Raw genomic sequence first — 12,929 nt, forward strand, 5'->3', positions numbered from 1 at the left:
TGGCACCGTACGTAGCCAACCCTGCTAATCGGAGGTGCGGAGCAAGGACAACAACCTAAACACAAAAATACGTCTTAAAGAAATGAGTTTTAATTCTAGATTTTGCAAAGTGCAAATGTTAAGGTACCAGGTCCGATTGTTCATACGATATTTAGTTGAACTGCTCATCCGCAACAACAAAAGAAACATGCCATGTCCTCCAACACGACTCAAAATTGTGTGAAAGGGAAATGCACCAATTCGGGAAATAGAGTGCCCCTATGTGTTTGAATTGTACTCAGGGGTGTTCTTAATAAAAACAGAAGAGGCCGCTCCCATCCGCTCTGCTTCTGACCAAATTTGTTTTAGAAATAAAATCCTGGTAAAGGGTGAAAGTGCAGTCCTGCAATTTCTTACCACTGATTCACAAGGGAGCTCTACAGAGCCCCTCTAGAGAACTCCTCTTTACTGTAATTGACCTACTCTTACATGCTTGTCAGACTCCTTGGCGGAGGCAGAAGTACCCACGCTTTTCCCCACTTTACCCGAACTGTTGGGTGGACAGAGGCAGGGGGATTTATTTAAACTGCCATGCCTGGAGATCAAACTGGCAACCTCTATTTGCAAGTCCAGTGTGCTAAGCTCTAGACCACTTTTGGGTTGCTAGTTTAACTTGTTTCAATTACACTACGACAGTATCCCTGTGTTCCAGTCATGTAAGCAGTGTGGTATGGCAAAACCAGGGATATATTCAAGGGCAAATTTGGTTGAAATGTGCAACATCTGGCCATGGCATTGATACATTCAGAGGTTTCTGAATGGATATAATCAAGCCAATACAATTTAATACTTTAAAATGCATACAATCTATTATATATAAACACATTAATTGGCTCAAAACATCTCAATAAAAAAAGAACCGCAGAGCCTGGGCAATTGTTGGCGGCCATTGACCACTTGGCTGCCTTCCTGCTTGTCTGTAGTTCCACAGTGATCGTGGGATGCAGATTGCGCGAGATGCAGTTTGCATGAATGATGCAAAATATAAAACTAAACATTTATGATTATTACATATCCATTAATGTTCCACCAACACCCTCACATTTGTAAATCGTTTATTACTTAACCATATACAGTACAGTAATTGTTTTCAGTGCCGAGCATTATTTATTGTCCTGACCATTATTGTTAAATTATATCCATCTTGCTTATTCTGGATTGTAAAATGTCGTTGTAAAATGTTAGTCACCACTTTATTCTCTAAGACATTTAAAAAGTTCTGTTTGGCGAAAATATTTGGGCAGACCGTTTTATTGCACTGCAATATTTATGTTGGAAACAGCTACGGCAAACGAATGCAAGCGAATTGAGCAGCTCCGTTGTATCGTGTCACAGTGACCCATACCTCTAAGTCACGTAGATTAAGGTCTGATCCAACAGTTGCATGCGTAACTGGTTTCCATTCATCAAGGCTTTGTTTTGCCCTCTTTTAATCTCTAAAGCTGAGTCATCTGATGGTTTAACTCGTGGACGACGCTGCCTATCATCGGTTCAATTACTCGACTAATACAAAAATAGTTGGAAAAATGCCTCACCTCTGTTCTCACGTGTGCCACTGGATGGGAGGTGATGACCACGGGTTTGTTTACATCATCGTCATCCGCGCCACACTAGGTGTGGCTTGTAGGGGGTTTCCTGCCTTCGAGAGGCAGCAGGAAGTTGTTTGCAGTCTTGTTTGCACAGTATCTCTTTGTCTCAATCCAGAATTAAATGTAATCAATGTTTCCATGCATTGTTACGTGGCGAGTATATATGCTCATGCATATGCACAAGGAGTGCATATGGGGGGCACCGCGGTGGCGAGATGTTAACTCCCTCGCCTGGTATAGAGGAGTTTGTGGGTTCGACTCCAACGCTGATGCCTGTATATTTAGAGTTTGCATGTTCTCCCTGTGGTCACGTGGATTTTCCTCCAGATCCTCTGGGGGTTCCCTCCACATTTAGAAACATGTATTTAGCTGCTATAAATGTATACATAATAACCCACCTTTTGAGCTATCACTTGTGGCCAGCTCACTTCTGAAAAAATGGCGATTTAGCTCATGGGCCTTACCTTTGTGACGAGGTGAGAACATTACAATCTCGGTGACCTTGGTTTAATTCCTGGCCATGGAAACCAAGGGCGAATGCTGTTGCACAACTGGTCTCAGTCTGCTCGATGTGCATGCAACATACCATGGTTTGGTGGTTTGTCAACATTAGCACTCGAGAGATACAGGTGGCCATGCGGATGTGCTGCTGGCCCCATCACCTCTCGTATGCCAAGGTAGCTTTAACAGATATTTGCTGAGAGCACATGTCGCAATAATCCATCCAGGTCAAAGAGGTTATCTTTGTCTTAGTGTCTAAATATACATGTTATCATGTTCTGTGAAAACCAAACAACCCCTTAAGCAAAAGCTACTGAACATATACTCCATGTTTTAATTGTTGTCTCCCTGCTTAAACAGGAGAATAGGGCAGAACTCATCTCCCGAAGCCCATGATTGAGATTCCACATTCCCATGGCTGTCTCTCAACTGGGTGACCACTGTTGACGTCTCACAAAGTGGCACTCATGCCATCAACTATGTACAGATGACAATTGGCCAAGTTGTACCTGGACTGGGATTTGAACAACATAATATTCTGATTGTGAGTCGAGCACTATGGGTCTTTGTAAGTGCATTGGAAATGCATTGCTATCCAACTCAATGTTATTCATCTGTTTGCCCAATGGGATTTGTTACTGAACTACTACTTTGTGCATTTATATTCTAGCCCCCCCCCACTTCCCACCCCAGCCTCACTTCTTCTCCCTCTGCCACACCCCCTCTCTCTCTCCCCCCTTGCCCCTCCCCCTTTCTTACCTTTATAACCTCTTGCCACGGAAGCTCTCTCGCCTACTTCAGCATTTTTCTTGCTGTGGTTGTTCCACCTGATGAAGATTGCTTGTGTTGCGATCGAAACGTCGTGATTTGTTGTATTTTATTTCCGCCTACGTGACTGTACCGAAAGAACCAAAGCGTATAGAGTATCTTCTTGGTTCTTTCAGTAAAGTCACGTAGAATGGAAATAATAAAATAATAAAAAATAAAACAATAAAATAATTCTCACGACGTTTCGGCCACAACGCAAGCAGCCGTCCTCAGGTGAAGAACAGGTCTGTCGAGAAGACAGAGACTCTGTCCTCAGGTGAAGAACAGGTCTGTCGAGAAGACAGAGACTGTCTTCTCGACAGACCTGTTTTTCACCTGAGGACGGCTGCTTGCGTTGTGGCCGAAAAGTCGTGAGAATTATGTTATTATGTTTTATTTGTATTATTTTATTATTTCCATTCTACGTGACTTTACCGAAAGAACCAAGAAGATGAATCCCTGCAGTCACGAAAGCTTTAAATCGAAGTATAGAGTATGTATTAAGTATTTATACGATCAGCTGGAGCGACGGCCCTGTGGTTCTCGCACTGTGTTACGAACCGAGTGACCCTCGTTCCATTCCCAGCCATGGCTAACATCAGTGAAAAACTATATTTAGACCGTTCATGGGCTTCCTTCCCTCATTATTTACCTCCACTGACCATCATGGTGAAGTATGTTAATGCAATCTCCATGACCACATGGTGTGTGGAGGTCTTCGTTCAGCATTGCATTAACAAAGGGTTAAATTATTATTATATTTATATAAAGCACACCTCTTGTGAAGAAGCATATTACCTACCTTTTGAGGGTTAATGCACTATGAAATTGGTTCTTGTGTAATCGTGTTTATAAACACTATGGTTTGGGTTGGAAACACAAGGAGATTGATATGTCACATGAAATGTGTTAAATAGGTACGAATGTACACTGTGGAGGGAGGCTGTCTTTGTGTAATGGTGAGCACACTGGACTCGCAATCTCTACGGCGCAACAGTTGAAATGGTGCAAGTTTCATCTTCTTGGTTCTTTCGGTAAAGTTACGTGACTTTACCGAAAGAACCAAGAAGATGAATATTCTTAGGTTTTTTCGGTAAAGCCACGTAGGTAAAAACATTAAAAAGTAAAATAAAATAAAAATCACGACGTTTTTTTAATGTTTTTACCTACGTGACTTTACCGAAAAAACCTAAGAATATGAATCATTGCAGTCACGAAAGCTTCAAATCTAGAAAGAAGATGAATCCCTGCAGTCACGAAAGCTTTAAATCGAAAAATGGTGCAAGTTTTTTTAGATATCCCCATTGTGTGTATTCTTGGCCGGGGAAAAATGTTGAAATGTTGATTTTAAAAAGTAAAACTACGCTCGAGGAGAAAACTGAGCCCGAAGTATTTTATGCAATCAGCAGCTACTACAGTTTGTCAGTTTTGTTATTGAGTTCCATTATCAAGTTATGAAGAACGATTGAAAACTTGCCAAAAAAACATTGTTGAACTGCAAAGTGATGTGTGTGTGCATAGCATGCAACACGTACATTTCCACCCATACACACACACTATATTATATAACAGCACAATATGACGCTGGTATACAAAGGGAAACTCATGCATAAAACATGTCAGAGGCAGACAACTACGCATGCCCTAAAGTGATGAAGGACATTGATATACAAGCCATAAATTGTTGCTCCAATTTCAAATTTCACAGATGAATGTCACCAATTGATTTAGTACTATTTTTACGATTCAATCATTTTTTGTCATCAGTCCAGGAAATGGCCGGCTATAAGTGTCGCACGGTTCCATGGGATTGTTCACCCACCTCGGTCTATCAACGCAAGCAAAAGTCACAAATGCAGTGCGCTCTGTGAGATATAATAAGCGTACAACAATCATCTGTTCAGATCGCAAGCCTTCAAATCGAGATTCATCATTGGCCTTTGTCCATGGGGTGCGACGATTGTCACCTCTTAAGGTGTAAAAAAAACCAGGACACATCACGAGGACTATTTCTCAACGTGAGAAGAGGGGGAGAAATACATGTAATTACATTGTCTTGAGAGCTATGTTATTACATGACTGACAGAAATCATGACTTTTAAAGTCCTGTAAAGATGTAGAGATGTCTTAGGACAGCTACATCACAATCACCTTTCTGTCATGAAAAATGGCAAAGGACTTGCTGAAAATGTTGTCCGTGGGAAATGTTGCCTGTTTTAGAATTTGTACATACAGTATATAAACTATAAACATAAAAAATACCATTGGGACTACATTTTATTTCAAGGACTACATTATTATGTTTTTACATTTGTTTACCCAGGAAAGCGTCACGGAGTCTCATGTGACTATCAGGAGGGTCGTAACAAGTTTCCGTAGTAGGGGCGATGATCCTAATTCAGTAATTTGAAGGTGAATTCTCAAATTTTGACCAAGACACCGGCACACAATGGCCTACTTTTGCAAATAATGTCACGCTCCATGGGTCATGTCACCACCCTCATTAAAAAGCACAGTATCTCGGTAACTTAGAGTGTTATATAAACACCCAGATTACTGATTAATAAGGAATTGCCTACATGTATGGCTTTTCTGTATAACCATTCTGAAATACGGCGCGACATTTGGAGACAAGGATCAGTGGATCACAGACTTGTGAAAACAGCACTGGAGCTGGGAGGCGGCAAGAAGATGGCGATACAGCAAAGCGGGATCGTGAACTCATCTGTGCAGACTTTTGAACATTGCTGCTTCATACGTAACGTGACACGTTTTTACTGATTTTTTACTGATTAGCCGTGTCGGGTGGTGGAGGGTTACGACACATTTATAAATAACGCGATCTAAACCCAAAAACGTTGATTATGAATAACATTGGTCGCGAAAGCCTACGTGTTAAACTGCTTCATACGTAGGGATTTCCTCCCTCATGCTATACACTCATAACATCTAATTTGCAAACATTCCATTGCAGGAACCCTCTGAAAATATATATATATCTTTAAACTCAGTGAGGCTTTCCTAGAAAAATAATTGTTTACTATTATCATGATCAGCCATGATCAATACACTGCTGGATTAAGGGCTTCCCCAAGCAGTTGGATCTCTCGCGGTGCTACGATGTGACAATCCACTTAGCACCTGTCCACGAGCTGATTTCATTACTCCATCTCTGCAATTAAATACCACAATTCACAATATCAAAACAAAGCTTCGTTGGATGGGAGCCTTATTGGAATATGTATTATAATGTATGACTTGCTTACTAAGCGATTTGGAGTAAATACTGTACGTAGAGATGTGTGTACAAAGATTAAAATGGAACTGCATGTCCCGGCAATTATATGTTTGTTATGGGGAGACGGTCATAGCAGAGAGGTAGTGAGTGATTTGTGTAATACAGGCCGAGATACGAGCCTGGCACTCCTCTGTTTTATGGTTGGCTGTTCTTTTTAGGTATGGTATATTAAAACAAATATTGTTACAGTTTACGTGCCACCAGTTTCTATTTGAAACACGGAACCTTGGCTATTCGCGGGTCTCAATGTCGGGCAATTAAAGGTTTATACGCAGGAGAGATTTATGACTTTTATCAGACATTCTTTTGGAGGAGGGAGTAGGGGAGAGGTGGCACAGTGGTTCACGCCCTGCGCTAACGAACCCAGTAACCCGAGTTCGATTCCTGACCACAATTAACATAAAGTGTCATGAATCGAGTCTTGCTTCCCTCCCCCACCACCGCCCACTTGCCTTCATCAAACCCAAAGTGACCAGCGTGGAGAAGTATGGTCAAACCATCTCCATGGCCAACGCAGCATGGAGAGGCTTGCATCCAGGAGTGGACTGACAAAAAGCTGTAAATGAAATAAACTGAGACAACTAAATATGTATTACTGTACTTAAATAAGGCAGTATTCTTAGATGCTCCTTAGATGATTAACATTATTCAACATTTGGTGCACAAGGCACACTACTTAATTTCCAATTGTTAGGTACAGTATAAAATTAAAGTGTCGAGACATATAGCTTATATGTCCAATCAGTTTGAAGGACAATGCATATATTATCGGAGTGTGTTTTTTGTTTGCATTTGACTGCAAGTATTGTCGTTAATGCAGACATGAATCCTTGTAAAAAGGTTTCAGTTTTGTTGCCATAAAAAGGGGGAAACCCCTATTATTATATTTTGGTACTGGCAAAGGAGGTCTAATGATGACATATAGCTTGTTGAATTAACATATCAGGACGAGCTGACCGTGAACTTACTCAACGAGGTTGCCTAGTTAGTTTGCTAACATGTTTTGTAATTCTTTTGCAAAGTGTAATTAAATGCTACCTTAATGTTTTTATGAAATTTTTTCATGATTTTCGGACATTGGATTGCATCGTCATGAATGGACCACAGCAGCTGTGAGCAATCTAAATACTTCACTAAATAATGTAATCAATTTCATATCTGGCAATCACAAAGGCGCTATGTTTCACAGACGGACATAGTCTGCCAGTAAACAACAATGTTGGTATTTGTAATCCCAATTGTAGGCAGCTTTCAAATTTGGACCGTGAAGCCATCGCACAAATATGCCTACTCATTTGGAATGACATCAACGGGGTCTTAAACGTCTGCTGTGAAGCAAACGACGTATATCTGTGTGGTTAATACACCCACAGTAATAACCAGGGCAGCCTTAGGGATTGGAACCGCGAAACACTGCAACGAGTGGGAAATGCGCTGCCGCTGGGCCATGTCACGGGACAAACTCGTGACTGACATACACTCAATCAATCTGCTCGAGTTCTGTCGAAGGCGCATGACGTTAGAGTTAATTACCTTAACAAAGATTCCGCATGCCAACGAAAATATCTGCGTGAGACACTGGGAATGACAACGGAGAGCACTTGCAGGCTTGAGTAACATGCGAGTCGACTGTCCCGACAGCCCAGCTAAGTGACGACAATATGTGCGGCTTGGCCTCACTGATCTTTGAGGTCCTGGTGCCGCACAACGGTCAACCAGACAAGTCCTACGGAGAGTCAAACTGTGCCACACAGGGCACACTTTTACACTACAACTCACAACATCGGTTTAGAAATTATGTCTTCAAACAAACGAGGAGTCAACATTCTAAGAGACGCTCTTGCACGATATGGGATCACTTTGAAATGAACTCGGGCATTCATAACCCTCGCATGCGTTGAGCGTGCGTTTGCCTTTTTAATCTGGTTTCTTTTACTGTCTTATCGTTACACTAAGTATGGAAGGGAGTGTTCATCTGCAGTACTATTTAATGTTCCAAACTATGTCATAAAATAATTACATTGGCCATTCTCATTGCTTTCCTGTGCCTTTTTTTGGTGTTGTGCAATTCAATTCCTAATGTTTCCAGCACTGAAATCAACAGAACCTGAAGATACGGGATGTCCTTTGATCAATAATAATAAACCGTGGACAACCTTCACAACCTGGCGGTCCATAAGACCTGCCTACACAATGGCCAAATGACTACTGATAGTCTGTACAAAGTGTATATAACGATCGTTAAGTGATACATTTATTACACTCCTATCTTTAAAAAGTAATGTATTAACCCGACATTTTGGGTGAGTGGACAATATAACAATATACCAATTAAATGCCATCATCACTTTGAATGACCTGTTTCCACATGCTTTGCGGAACATGAATTACACATGCATGAATTGCCCATCAGTGATTGAACTTACACAAACGTGTATTTGTTCTTCATATTCGTTCTAAAAATATATACACTGCAAAAATTACTGCAATTCACATGCCAGTCAGTGCCTGTAAGCAATAGTTTACTGTATGTTAAGTGCTCACTTTATTATTAAAGTACTGTAGCTTTCACAGAAAATGTTGGCCTATGCAGGTCCTCAAGGAAGATCTGGGTAAAACCAACATTACATAAACAGTAGCACAACAAAAACCAGACTCACCCAGATAGGCTATTGTGACTGTTGACTTGCAGTAACCTGGTTTTCGTCTAGGGTCCCGGCGGGTTACAAACATACAAACCCGAATGGTCCAGGCCGACTCTGCAGCTGGCAAGTTTGTCAACTGTCTGCAAGCCAAGCTCAAAACAAAGGAGTTCTCAACGTGTACTCTACCATACCAACATGTACTACCAGGCGTACTTACCAGTAATGTACAGGGTGACTTGCGAACCCCCCAATGAATTGACCCCCGAACATTTGTGTTCTCCCTACGCATATTCATTTCTGTTTTAAATAAACCTCACTTTTAACAAAAATATATATATACACGTTTTAGATAATCAAATGGCGGTTACAAGACATCTGGACCGACCTGTAAGTTCTGGTATTGTACACGTTATGGGAGTGGGGGGAGGAGGAAATCACTTAAGGTGGTTTTATGAAAACGTCTACTGACCAGTCTTTCTGAGCTTTGGACCTGAAAGTCCACCGAAGGTTCGCGACCGAGCACCGCTTCTGCTACAGTTTTAAGGGCTCTTTACAGAGTACCAGACACTCCATTGGCGGTGCATGTCGAATATGAATATCGCACAGCTGTTTGTTGGAGCCTGGAGCGAGTAGTAAGTGAACAACAGTGCATGTTACAGCTCACGCGTCCGTCTAAAGTTAACAAATGGTAATGTTCACGCAGTTATGCGTTCATAAGCGACCTTGTCCGAGGTTATGCTAAATAATGTAATCAATTTCATATCTGGCAATCACAAATGCGCTATGTTTTACAGACGGATGTAGTCTGCCAGTAAACAGCAATGCCGGTATTTTGTAATCCCAATTGTAGGAAGCTTTCAAATTTGGACCGTGAAGCCATCGCACAAATATGCCTACTCATTTGGAATGACATCAACGGGGTCTTAAAGATTGTGTTATAGTCTCGCTCTTCCAATCACCTGGGGAGACATATGGGATATCTTCGGATATGGAAGGTTAAGCAGGTCTGATAGCGCGTGTATGGGCGATCACCAAGCATCAAGCAGGTGCTATAGGCGGCTGCGGGGCTGCGTTGTCAACAGAGGTCAGTGCAGCAATATCCATAGTTGTGCTATACTGTTGTCCAACGTCTATGTCCCCTTGCTTCACCAACCCGCACTCAACCAACGTGATGAGAAGTATGGCCAAATAACGCCGATTTAATTCACGACGCGGGCAAAGCCCTCATCTAGCCGTGGATTTACGCACGTATGTCTACACACATGTACGGTTACATTCATTGACGTTTGAATCAGAATCTGTGTTTACCCTGGAGAAATCCGATGAGCTCCGAATCTCTTTGTCACACGTTCAGTCGACGTGGGAAAAGGGGAATCGCCAACTACGCATCTAACAGACCTTTACTTTTCATTACCGGTGCTGCAATACAAAACTTGGCCCATTCCATAACCACTTTAGGAACTTAGCAAGCAAAGCCAACATGCGTCTCCACCCTTAGAAAGTGTGCGGTTGCCTCGGTGCTAAAGAGACCTGGGAACGGCGTAGGTCTACACCTGGTAGCATACGACGATGCATTCCAATTAAGTTGCACACAGTGTATAATGTGTGTGTGTGTTGGGGGAAATGAGCTGCCCCGCTTAATGATTGTAGAAACTGTAATAGCGTTGGTATCTGGCGGCCCTGTGGCGTGACCTTGTTTCAAGAGTTGGCACCCCCACGAACTCCGGGGGTGGGGAAGGAGGAGGTCGGGGTGAGAGAGAGGGGGGGGGCACCACACAATGTTAAACAAACGTTGAGCAAACGTTGAACGCTAAACAGAACAACCCCCCCCCCCCGCCATGTCGTGCCCGCTCCTCTAGCTCTGCTGACATTCTTTTACTTGACTACAATCGTTTAGAGGGGGCTGGTGGTGGGTGCAGGGGGGGGGCTCATCCCCCCTCCAGCCCCGAAATTTAAACTCGCATGGCTGGGAGATGCAATGAGCATTGGTTTTATGGAAACTTACAAGAGGTATGGTCCAATATGTCTTGTGACCCCCCCCCCCCCCCCAATGAATTGGCCCCTAACACTTAAAAAAAATCCTTTTCATATTCATCTCTGTTTTAAATATACACCTTTAAAAATATTACGTTTTACAGAATTACATGGGGGGGGGAGGGGGGTGTCACAAGACATGGACCACCAGTTTTAATGTACCGTAGTAGTTCTGTGGGGGGTGGAAAGGATACTCCGTTTTTTTTATTACTTTGGAAACCGAGACACGACCGTGATTGTAAAAGTTATTGAGTGTAACAGAGGCGAGACCCCCCCCCCACCCCCCCAAGTCCTTGTGCACAAACACTACAAATCGTCTCGTGTCGACAGCAGCAGACGCCTGTCTATTATCACAGTGTTCTAGTGTCGCGGTGGTGACAACTCGTGAATAGTCAATGGGCCTCGGATCTTTAAACTGGGAGTAAAGCAAACGCGTGAAACGCATTCTCGTCACAACGCAAGCAGCAGTGTTGTGTGTACTTACACCGCTATAACGTGGTGTCCCACCGGAGTACATAGTATAGCAAGGCCGTAATTATAATATAAATTGGGGGGGACAGATCCACCCCCACAATATTCAAATATTCAAAAAATGTCCCCACCCCCCCAATATATTGCTATAAAATAGATTTATGTTTATATGATTGTTGTTATGGTTGTACTTTGTTAATCCCTAATCTCTGCCATTACATACAATGAAACAAGAAAAGGTAAAAAATAAACAGAGCAATGTAATACAATACACTATTAGAGATTATTGTAAAACATAAATTAAAAGTCCATCCTGTGTGTTAGTGAATTTTGTAATATTTTAGGCAGGAAATTCGTTTTCAAATTGAGATTTTTTTTTCCCCTGGGGGGGGGGACCCCTGCTAGATTTGGTCCCCCCAATGTTGACTCCATGGCTACATACAGCCTTGTAGTATAGTGTACATCAAATCACGTCACTTTACAACTCGCATTGCTTGTACCGCTTGCTCTGGGCTGCGGCTAACACGCACATCAACCGGACAATGCGCGTGTTGATCGACACGCCGAGCAGAGAGAGAGTCAATAAATTGCGTTATCCTCGACACGTCGTTAATCTCCGACGACTCGCGTCCATTCGCTTAACACAACCGCTTCGAAATTAAGTCACAAGTTAGGACGACGACGACAGCAGCAGCAGCAGCGGCATCAAAGTCCCATCGCGTACCGTGTTCTCGCAAGATCAACAAACACCGGGGGTCGCGCAAAGAACTCAACGAAACGCGAGCTGGGTCAGAAGCAGCGGCGGTCTTCCGTGGCTTAACAGCACCTCGGATTGGACTTACCCCTTTCCACAAGGCAACCGGAGGAGGTCAGCTAGACGGGACTGCTTTAGCACCGCGGTGGTCAGCCACCGCCAGTAGTAGCAAGCGACTCGTTGCCGAATCCTTCTTGCTTGCTCTGCTTGGCCACCACCACCACCACCCACCACTACTACTACTACCACCCCCACAACAGCGGAGGAACGCGTGGACCCGATGCGGCCGGATCAACGCACGGACACACGCACACGCCACATACATTTATACACACTCACACATACAGAGAGAGAGAGCGAGACGCGTACCGGGGGTGGGGGGCGTGAGAGCATGACATCAGCAGTGTTTACCGTGGGGCGGTACGGGTTAGCTGGACTTGTTCATTAGCACGCGGTTGACTTTGTGCGCGCGCGCGCGTCCCTTTAAACTCCTCTTGTTATACTTCTTCACGCTCAGGTAAGTTCCCTCTGCGGCTTGGGCTCGTCCCACCTGGCAAACCACCCCCCAACGTTGCTGTTTGCTTTACGTACGATGAATGATGCAAGAAGAGCGGTTGGGTCGCTCATTCACTAGCGTCGTTTCATTCGCTGTGTGCGCAACGAACGGATTCGACCCCCCCACCACCAACAACTCGCTGTCTCTCGCCACTGCTGGAGCTACAACTATTTTTATTTTAACAGATAAGGCCCAGCGAGTTATATATATAGAGAGCTCTTTTTCAGGAGCGACT

The 12,929-nt window shown here is 43.3% G+C and overlaps 1 protein-coding gene across 3 annotated transcripts in view; it reads right to left on the reverse strand.

Annotated features, from left to right (window-relative positions):
- Positions 1–12,365, reverse strand: part of LOC144940977 (growth factor receptor-bound protein 14-like) — a 134,033-nt gene extending 121,668 nt beyond the window's left edge. The window contains exon 1 of one of the 3 annotated variants that reach the window (XM_078867458.1): positions 12,227–12,365. The gene's annotated coding sequence lies outside the window, so the exon portion shown is untranslated. The remainder of the gene's footprint in view (positions 1–12,226) is intronic. The other 2 variants (XM_078867456.1, XM_078867457.1) reach the window with 2 other exon arrangements.
- Positions 12,366–12,929: the final 564 nt, after the last annotated feature.

The sequence above is a fragment of the Lampetra fluviatilis genome, chromosome 2, assembly GCF_964198595.1.
Source record: "Lampetra fluviatilis chromosome 2, kcLamFluv1.1, whole genome shotgun sequence".
Classification (NCBI taxonomy): domain Eukaryota; kingdom Metazoa; phylum Chordata; class Hyperoartia; order Petromyzontiformes; family Petromyzontidae; genus Lampetra; species Lampetra fluviatilis.